Source organism: Choloepus didactylus, chromosome 6 (assembly GCF_015220235.1).
Source record: "Choloepus didactylus isolate mChoDid1 chromosome 6, mChoDid1.pri, whole genome shotgun sequence".
Classification (NCBI taxonomy): Eukaryota; Metazoa; Chordata; class Mammalia; order Pilosa; family Megalonychidae; genus Choloepus; species Choloepus didactylus.
This window is the reverse complement of record NC_051312.1, coordinates 37,714,494-37,725,427: the sequence shown is the minus strand read 5'-3', so window position 1 is coordinate 37,725,427 and position 10,934 is coordinate 37,714,494.

Genomic DNA, 10,934 nt, shown 5'->3' with positions numbered 1-10,934 from the left:
CTTATCCCCCCTATATCTAAATATCTCTTGAACCTTGCGAATCCTCTTCAATCCACTTTCTTCTTTCAACTTTGAGAACTGCAGTAGCCTCTTAACTGGCCTTCCTACATTTACTTTAATTTTTAATAAAGAATGATTTTTTTTTAATTTATGAAAATCACTCATACACAGAAGAATATGTGAATGTACATCATGTCATGTTATAAGAAAGGCAATGCTCATATGGTCATCACCCAGGTCAAGAGAGAACTGCACATGCCAGCATCCCCAGAGCAACACTGCCCCTTCAGCTCCTTCCCAACAACAAATCTTTGCTACCCCATTAATCATAACTACTATCTTGCCATCTAAGGTAATCAGTTTCTTGCTCTTTTTTTTTAACCCAAACATATATATCCTTAAAGACTATAGTTTAGTTCTTCATTGAACTTTATATGAAATAAGCTGTTTAATAAGAATTATTTCATATTTGGATATTTGCTCATACATGTTGTATGACTAGTAGTTACTGTGTAGAATTCAATTGTATGACTATATCACAATGTATATATCCATTCTATTTTTGATAATCATTTGAGTTGTTTCCCATTTCTATAGTTCTATTATAAAGGATGCTTCAATAAATATTTTTAGCTTATCCATTGGTGCCCACCCACAACCATTGCTGTTTGTTATATGCATAGGTATGTAATTGAAGATTATACATAATTTAAATTTTATTAGATAATGCAAAATTGTGTTAACAAGAGGTTGTACCAATTTATACTCCTATAAGCCATATAAAAGAATTCCTGTTTTCTCCATATCTTCTCCCATGACAGTAATTTCAGTCTTCTAAAATGTCACCACTTTCCTAGGTATAAAGTAGTGGTGATTTGTTGTGATTTTAATTTGCATTTTTTAATGATTAATGTGGTTGGGGAGTTTTTCATATATTTGCTGGTTATTTGGACATGTTCTTTTGAGAAATGTTTTCAAGACATTTGCCCATGATTCTACTAAATTTCTTGCCTTTCTTTTCCTTAGTAATTAGTAGGGATTTTTTTTTTTTTTACATAATCTGGAATGCAAGGCTTTGAATGGTTATGTATTGCAAATATCTCCTCTCTGTAGTTTAAATTTTCACTCTCAATAGTACCTTTTGATAAACTAAGTTTCTTAAATTAAATGTGGTTGATTTTATCAACCTTTTTCTTTATGGTTAGTGCTTTTCGTATCCTAGCAGAAGAAATTTCCCTTCTCTAAGGTCATAATGATAATTTTCCCTATTACCTTCTAAATAATTTTGAGTTTTGTCTTTTACACTTATTTCTATAATCTACCTAGAATTGAGTTTGCAGATGGTGTGATGTAGGGGTTAAATTTCATTATTTTCCATATTGATACCCAATTAGCCTAGCACTATCTATTGAAAGTCCTCTCATTTCCCTGTTGCTTTGCACTGCAAATATCACAAACTTTATCATAAAACAAATGTCCCTATATGGGTGGGTCTTCTCTGGGGCTTTATGGTTCGTGCCACTTGTTTAACTATCCTTGCACTATACCATACTATTTTTAAAAACTGTAACTTTATCATAAGTCTTGATATTTGGTAAAGCAAATTATTCCAATATATTCGTGTTCTTCAAAACTGTCTTAGCTATTATTGGTCTACTGGAATGCCATACATATTCATTTCCTATGGCTGCTGTAACAAATTGCCTTAATTTTGCTTAAAACAACATACATAGATTCTGTTACAACCCTGGAGGTCAAAAGTCCAAAATCACTTTCACCAGGCTGAAATCTGGTTGCCAGCAGGACCATTCTCCTTTTAGAGGTTCTGGGGAGAATCAGTTCCTTTCCTCTAGAGTTGCATGCCTTGAATTCCACTGGAATGACCACATCCCACCATGGTCAGTTTACCTTCACTTCTGTGTGAAATCTCCCTATACTTCCCTCTCATATGGATACCTGTGATTGCATTTAAGGCCCATCCAATCTAGGATAATCACCCCATTTTAAGAGTCTTATGTAATCTCATCTGCAAAGATCCCTTTTGCATGTTAGGTGACATTTATAGGTTCCAGATTAGGACCTGGATAGCTTTGGGAACTGTTACATATAAATATCATATATATTTTTGAATCAGTGTATCAATTTTACACTAAAATTTCTTTTGAGATGTAATCCAGATTGCATTGAATCCATGAGACTTTTGGAGAAAATGATTTACATTTAAAATTAGTTGTTCCAATCTATGAACATGGTATAAATCTCCATTTATTTAGGCATTTTTTTTCTTTCCATGCTATTCTTGTTTGTATGTATGTAGAGTTCTTGCAAATCATTTGTTAAATGTATTTGTGGCTATTTAATGTTTTCATGCTATGTAAGTGCTACTTTATTAATTTTCATTTTGAAGTATACAATTTTGAATTTTATTTTGAAATGTACACGTAGGTGCATAAAATTTAATTTACAAGGAATTAAATTTTTAAAAATCAAACATACAGGTAACCAACCTTTAGTATTTACATATGTACTCCTGAACAAAATAGTTTATATTTGTCAGTGAACTTCATGGGAGTATAATAATGCAGTATGTATGGTTTGAGACTGGCTTATTTTACTCAATATTATATTTGTGGGATTGAAGCATGTTAATGCACGTAGCTGTAGTTCATTCATTTAAATGCTGTTTAAGAATCCATCATTACTTATCCATTATGCTGTTGATGGACATTTGAGTTGCTTCCATTTTTAGCTATCACAGTAATCCACATAAAAATAATTTTGTGTATGTCTATGAGAACACATGTATGTGCTCCTATGGGCTATATACCCAGGAGTCGAACTGCTGCATTGCAGGGTATGCATTTATTCATCTTCTAAATAACTGAACTATTTTCCACAGTGATTTTACCAAAATACAATCCTATTAGTAGTTCATAAAAGTTTCCATTGCTCCATATCCTTGTCAAGTTATAATTGTCAGCCTTTTTAATTTTAGTCATTTTGGTGGTTCTGTTGCGGTATTTTATTTTTATTTTATTATGCATATTCCTGGATATTAATTAAGCAAAACTCAACTTGACTTGGAGTTTTCTTTGTGGGATGATTTTAAATTTTAGGTTTTTCTTTAATAGAGATAGACTATTCAGATTTTTTTCTATTTCTTCTTGTGTCAATTTTTATGAGTTGCATTATTTTAGAAACATCTCTATTACATATCTAGTTTCATATTTGTTTGGAGTAAATAAAGATTTGATTATCGTTTAAATGTCTGTAGGATATGAGGTAAGCCCCCTCTTTCGTTTATTATATTGGTTATTTGCCTTCTCTTCTACTCTCTCTCTGACACTCTTTGTCTGTCTCTCTCTCTCAATATCAATCACAATAACTTTCCACAACTCTTTGATTAATCACATCAGATGGTTAGCAATTATATCAGTCTTTACAAAGGATGAAATTTTAGCTATGCTGTCCCTTCCTAAAATTTGTTTTTCTATTTCATTAATTTCATTTATAAATTTCTAGCTTTAATCTCAGAAATTTGATATCTAGCATTTTAAGTATCATTCATTTCTAAATTATTATGTGTGATATACACATGTGCATATAGATGAGACTATTACATATGTACAAGACACTATTTTCATTTTATTTTTAAATATAAGCTATATGAATTTGCATTTATACATGAAACTATATATATGTCTATATGTATAGACACACATAAATACATACATATATTTATATAATACTTTCCAACATATAGGAATTTTATTATTATATGCTTCTTTAAAAAGACTGATATCTAGCTTTCACTGTTGTCACTGTTTCAGTTCTTTGAAACAAGTTGAGATTTGCTTTATGGCCTCTGCAGATGGTCCATTTAAAGATTCCATCTGTCCTTTAAAAGAATGCAATTTGCAGTTACTTGTGCACTGTACTATATATGTCATTACTTTAAGCTTATAATTGTGTTGTTAAATCTATATCTATATTGCTGTTTTCAATGTTTTTTCCATCAGTTATTGAATGATTGCAGATTTATGTCTCATTGTTAGTTTTGCCATTTTGTTATATATTTAGAAACCTGTTTATAGAATTGCTATAAATTCCCAGTGAATTGAATCTTTTATTCATTATGGTGTGACTACATTTACATCTAAAGATGTTTTTGTCCTAAAGTCTATTTTTTATGACTTTAATATAGCTGCAATAGTTTTATTTGGATAGTTTTAACATAGTATGTCTTTGTTTTAAAATACCATTTCATTTTTAAACTTTATTCTTGTGTTTGAGATTTTTCTTGCATGCAAAGCATATTGTTGGATTACAGTTTCTTTTAATTTTATTTTCCTGTTATGATTTTAAATATAGGCTAACAATCTTTGTTTTTTAACAGGATCACTTGATCTTTTATATTTAATGTAAATATTGTTATATTTGTGTTTCAATAAACCATATTATATGAGATTTCTCTGTTCTTTTTATATCTTTTCTTGTTTATTTTGAGTTTATTCTTATTTATTAACATTTACTTTTATTCCATTAGAAGGGATTTATACAATTATACTCTTTTAATTAAAGCAGTACAAATTATAACATGCATCAATGGTTCATTAATGCTTAGTGTTAATTAATATTTATATTTTTGTATCAGAACATAATTCTATTTCCCCTCCTGACCTACATATTGTTTTTGTTGTATATTTCAATTATATGTTTTATTTTTGTGTATAACACAAACATCATAGAAGAAAAAGTTAATATATAATATATGCATGCTTATCTGTATGTGTGTGTGTACGCATGTCTACATGTGTATGTGGTGTGTGAGTGTGTGTATGTGTGTACACACAAAAATTGTGTTCAGAATATACAAAGAACTCATATAACTCATTAATAAGATGACAAAAAACACAGTTTATGAAATTTTTCAAGTTTTTATGCTACCTTATTCCTTCTGTCTTTTGAACTTTCTTTAACATTTCTTATAGTTCAGGTCTGCTGGAAATGAATTATCTCACGTTTTATTCACCTAAAAGAATCTTTATGCCTCCTTCATTTTTAAGAACTGTTTTATTAGATACATAATTTTGGATTGACAATTTCTACTTTTTCTTTCACCAATTTTATAGTATCGCTCTATTGTCTTCTGGTATACATATCTGCTGGGGAAATTTCTTATAATTATCTTTGTTCCATTGCATGTCATGTAAAATTGTTCTTCAGGTTTTTCCCTTCAAAATTTTTAGTTATCTTTGGTTTTCTATATTTTAAATGTAATATGTCTCAAAGTATTTTTTATTGTTGTTCTTGGTATTTTTTTTCCCTGCTTGGGGTTCATTAAGCCTCTTGGATTTGTGATTTAATGTCCCATTATTCATGGAAAATTATCAGTCATTATCCATCTAAGTATTTCTCCTGCCATACACATACTCTCTCTTCATGAATTCTAATTACATGTTCTGTCATTTGCCATTGTTCCAATTGTGGGTGCTTTCACTGGAAAAGAAATGGAAGACTTCAGTAAACCAATCACAAGTAAAGACATTGAGTTACTCATCAAAAAACTCCCAAAAAAGAAAAGTCCAAGACCAGATGGCTTCCCATGTGTATTCTACCAAGGATTCAAAAAAGAATTGGTACCAATCCTGCTCAAACTCTTCCAAAAAATTGAAGAGGAGTGAAAGTTACCTAACTCATTCTATGAAGCCAGCATCATCCTAATACCAAAGCCAGACAAAGATACTACAAGAAAAGAAAATTACAGGCCAATCCCTTTAATGAATATAGACACAAAAATCCTCAACAAAGTACTTGCAGATTGAATCCAGCAGCACATTAAAAGAATTATACACCATGAACAAGTGGGTTTTATTCCAAGTATGCAAGGGTGGTTCAAAACAGGAAAATTAATTAGCATAATATACCACATCAATAAACTAAAGAAGAAAAACCACATGATCATCTCAAGTGATGCAGAAAAGGCATTTCACAAAATTCAGTATCCTTTCTTGATGAAAACTGTTTGCAAATATTTGTTGTGGATTTATCTATAATTACCAAAACTGGAAATGCCTCTAATATTTCTCAACTAGTAAATGGATAAAGATATTGCAGTATATTCATACAATGGAATACTATTCAGCAATAAAAAGAAATGAATTAACTGATACATTCAGCAACATGGAGTATATCAATTCAAACTCAAATCTCAATCTCAATCTCAATCAATACAATGTCGAGTGTACTATGCTAAATGAAAGAAATCAGAATCAAAGGGCTATATATTGTACAATTTCATTCATATGACATCCATGAAAAGGCAAATATATAGGTACCAAAAGAGACTACTTGTTTCCAGTTTTGATGGGTGGAGAAAGAGAATGGTACAAAGGCATGAGGGCAATTTTGGGGGTGAAGGAACTGTTACGTATCTTGATAGTGATGGTTATTACATGACTGCATGCTTTTATGAATACTTAAAGAACTATTCAACAAAAAGAGTATATTTTACTATATGTAATTTGTCTCAGGTTAAAAATACCAATTACAATAAGATTCAAACACATGAAATACTGATAAATTTAAGAAAATATGTGCATTTCATGTACAATGAAATTCACCAAACATTACTGAGGGTAATTAAAGACAGTCTGTAATAGGTAGATATATATTCATGTTCAAGGATTTAATTAAATTAAGGATTTAACATCAATATTATTAAGATGTCAATTCTTCCCAAATTGTTTTATAGATTCAATGCAATCACAATTACAATTATAACTATATTTTAAAAAAAAAAGACAAGTTGATCCTTAAGTTTATATAGAAATACAAAAGGGACTAGACAAAGAATTTTGTAAAATGAAAAATAATTGTGGACAACTGTTGAAGATTGAATCATGAACTCCACAAAAGGCATACTTAGGTCCCAAACCCTGGCCTTGTGGGTATGAACCTATTTGGAAATAAGATCTTTAAAGATGTTATTAGCTAATTTATGCCCAAACTGAATGAGGATGGGCCTTAGTCCAATATGACTGAAGTCATTAAAAGCAAAGGAAATTGGACATGGAAAGAGAAAGCCATTGGACGAAGTAGGAAGTCAACAGAACCTAAAGGTGAAAGGAATAGACACTGCCATGTCCATTGCCAGGTGACAAGAAAAGCAAGGCCAAGAATTGCTGGCAGCCAATCCCAGAGAGTCACAGTCTTCAGGGAGAGAACCCTGCCTTGCTGTTTCTTCAACTGAAGACTTCTCCTAGCCCAAAACCCCAAGCCAATAAATTTACATTGTTTAAGCCAGCCCATCTTGTGGTATTATTTTTTTAGTAGCTGGGAAACTAAGACAACTTATATTACTTGACTCCAATAATTAATATAAAGCTACAGTAATTAAGACTGCAGGGTCTTGGCATAAGGATACTTACACACATCAATGACATAGAACTGAGAGTCCAGGAAAAGACACCAACACATTTGGCCAAGTGAAATCTGACAAAAATTCCAAGGTAAATTCAACTGATAAAGTACTTTCCAACTAATAGTGTTTTTTAAAAATGGATATTTATATAGAAAAGAAAAAGCTTCCCAACCCTTACTTCATGCTATTCATAAAAATTAAAATGAGATGGATAATAAATCTAAATATAAAGGCTAAAATTATAAAATTTATAGAAGAAAATGTAGGAGAAGCTCTGAGCAGCCTTGAGATGGAAAAAGATAACTTAAATAGGATAAAAAGAATATAAGCCAAAATGAAAACATTGATAAATTGGACTGTATCAAAATCAACATCTGCTGCTCTTCATAAGACAACTTTAGAAAATTAAAGACATGCTATGAACTGGAAAATAATATTTGCAATCTGTATCTCTGACAAAGGGTTTTATTCAGAATATCTGAAGAAATTCTACAACTCGATAATAAGATGACAAGAAAGCTGATTAAGAATACTGGTAAACTGCACAATAAAGATACACAAAAGGCCAGTAAACACATGGAAAATAGTAAACATCATTAGTCACCAGAGAAATGCTTGTTAAAACCAGAATTAAATGCAATACACATACACTCACATGGCTAAAATAAAAAAAAAAGATTGACAATACCAAGAATTGGGAAGTACAGTAAGCAACTATAGCTTTCATCCATAAAGAGAATGTAAAATGTTTCAAGAATATGGGGAACAGTTTTGTTATTTCTGAAAAACTAAATATACACTTACCATACAACCAGCAGTTCTACTCTGATATTTACTTAAGAGAAATGAAAACAGATGCCCACAAAAAGAATTGTATCCAAATGCTCATAGGCTCTTTACTCAGAATAACCCCAAACTGGAAACATCTCTAATGTCCATGAACAAATGAATGAATAAACAAATTATGGGATATCCATATCATGTAATAACATTTAGAAATTTAAAAAAAAAAAAAAAACTATAGATACGTGGAACAACACAAATGATGCTCTAAAAAGATATAATGAATGGAAGATACAAGATGCAAAAGATATATAAACAGTGAGATGCCATATGTGAAATTCTAGACTAGGTAAAGCTAGTCTATAGTGGTGGAAAGCACGAGATTGGTTACCTTAGGCCAGTTTGGGTGTGAGAGGTTGACTACAAAGTTTGTGAGAGAAAATTTTTGAATGATGAAAATGTTTCTATATCTTCATTGTAGTGATGTCTACATTGTCACGGCTCACAAAACAGGTGCATTTTAGTGTCTGTAAGTTACACCTCAATAAAGTTGATTAAACACCAAACACACAAAAAATATTGTTGAAATTTTCATCAGGATGATTATGGTATATTTTACCACTTTGCGTTACTGGAGGTATCCCTGCTGTCCATTTGTTATTAACCTCTTTCAATCCAAAGTTGGGACCTTACCCAGAGTGCTGTTTTTGAAATGCAAATTGATGCTCCATGCTATTAACACTTCAAAGACTTCCCATTACATTTAGGATTAAGGATTAAATCCCTTACCCAGCCCCAAAGCCCTGTGTGTTCAGATTCCAGGCTACTTCTTTAGTTTCCTATTGGCAGCTCTTAAGTTGTTTGGCACTTTATGCTTTATGGGAACAAAATCTTGGGGCCTTTCTGTTCATCTGCCTGGAATTCTCTTCTTAACCTCCATCTATTTTTTTCCTGGTTACCTCTAACTATTCTTACAGATGTCAGCTCAATTACACTTCCTCTAGAAAGTCTTCCGTGACCTCTTGGATTAGGTCGATTCCCTCAATTTGACACTTTCATTGGACCATGCAATAAAAGTACAAATCCTGTTAAGTTGGCAAGTTGACATTAAAAAAGGATCACCCTACTCTAACAGGTTTTGAACCAATGAACTAGAGAGTATCCCCAAAGTCCTTTTATTTCTAAATTCTATAATACGAATTGAATTACTTTGCCTTGATTTCTGTGAGTCTTGTAAGGTAAGACATACAATTCCAAAAGGATTACTGTAATTCTTTTGAAAATCTACTCTAATGCGAGTATCATATGAAATATTTATTTGCTTCTTCTCAACATCACTATTATGTGCAGAGTGATAATGTTATCTATAATGTGTGAAGTGTTCATGTTTCCAACCCTGTATCATAGGAGCCAACAGAGTTAAATTTAGGGTTAAAAGTTCCCATTGCCTCAGAACATTTTGTTGAGGTAGGTTGGATGATGTGTTTAAGAGTCAGGTGGCCTTAAGTAAGGTCTTGCTGTTATGCATACCACACAATTTACTGTCTGTGAAATATTGTGGAAGTTAATTCACTGATTACATCTTCCATTTCCCCTATCTATAAAATGGGAAAAATATTGCCTATATAATTAGCATGACTGAAGAAATGGTTAAATAGTTTAATGAATATAATCTACCTGACACATAGCAGGCATTCAATAGACAGTAATTATGAAAGAATCCAGAAGAAGAGAGAAAATGTAGAGTTTTATTTTATTTTATTTTCCGTTTACTAAAGCCTGAAGTGTCAGTTAGGAGAACCAATAAAAGCTACTTCCTTAGGTCTTGAGGCATAATTGAGTTAAAACACTTCTGTCTCCATCTGCAATTCTATTAATAAATGCCAGGCACTTTAATCAGTGTGTCTCAAGCTGGCCTGTCTGCCTGCCTTCTCAGGAGCACACCTCTTGAGAGTAGAGACATCTACATTTGTACAAGTCAGAGAGTGTTACAATTGGGGGACTGCAGGACAGGCCTCAGCAGAACTGAACAGTTCCTGTTTGGAGCTAGATTCCAGCCAAGCTAACACTACATTAATTCTCTTTTAATGTGTTCCAAGGAACCCCATTTCTGTTTCTATTTCCCATTTTCTAAATAGACTTACCACAATCCCGGTCCATCACATAACCCTATCTCAAATTATTTCCATTCCAAGAAGAAAAATCCAAAAGCATCACATTTTCCTTACAGGCCACTCAAATTTTGAAAGTACATTTTAGAAGGTCAAACTTTGGAAAATCATTATATTTAAAAATTGGTTTTCACTTATTATAATGCATATGTATTCTCTCAGTTTACATACTTATACTGGCCCAAATTTGAATGATACTGTTTTACAATCAGCCCTCACTCTGCAAACTACAATAATAAACCGAGAAAGCCACATCTTCTCCTCCAAACAAAATGGAACTAAAAATATCTATTAACTTCACTTACAAAAAGTGTTAAGGGTTGCAATCAGAACATCACCTTGTGACTATTATTTGGAAGGAAGGGGAAAAGGAGAGAGACAGAGGCAGAGAGAGAGAGTGTACTTTTATTTCATGGGTGGGAATAATAAATTCCATCTTTTAGTAGTACATAGCATGCTAAATTTTTGACAGAGCTCACACCTTTGCAGTGAAGTTTAAATTACCAGTCTCCACTTTCAGATCTGCTCTACCCTTCACTTTGCATTTCATTGGTACG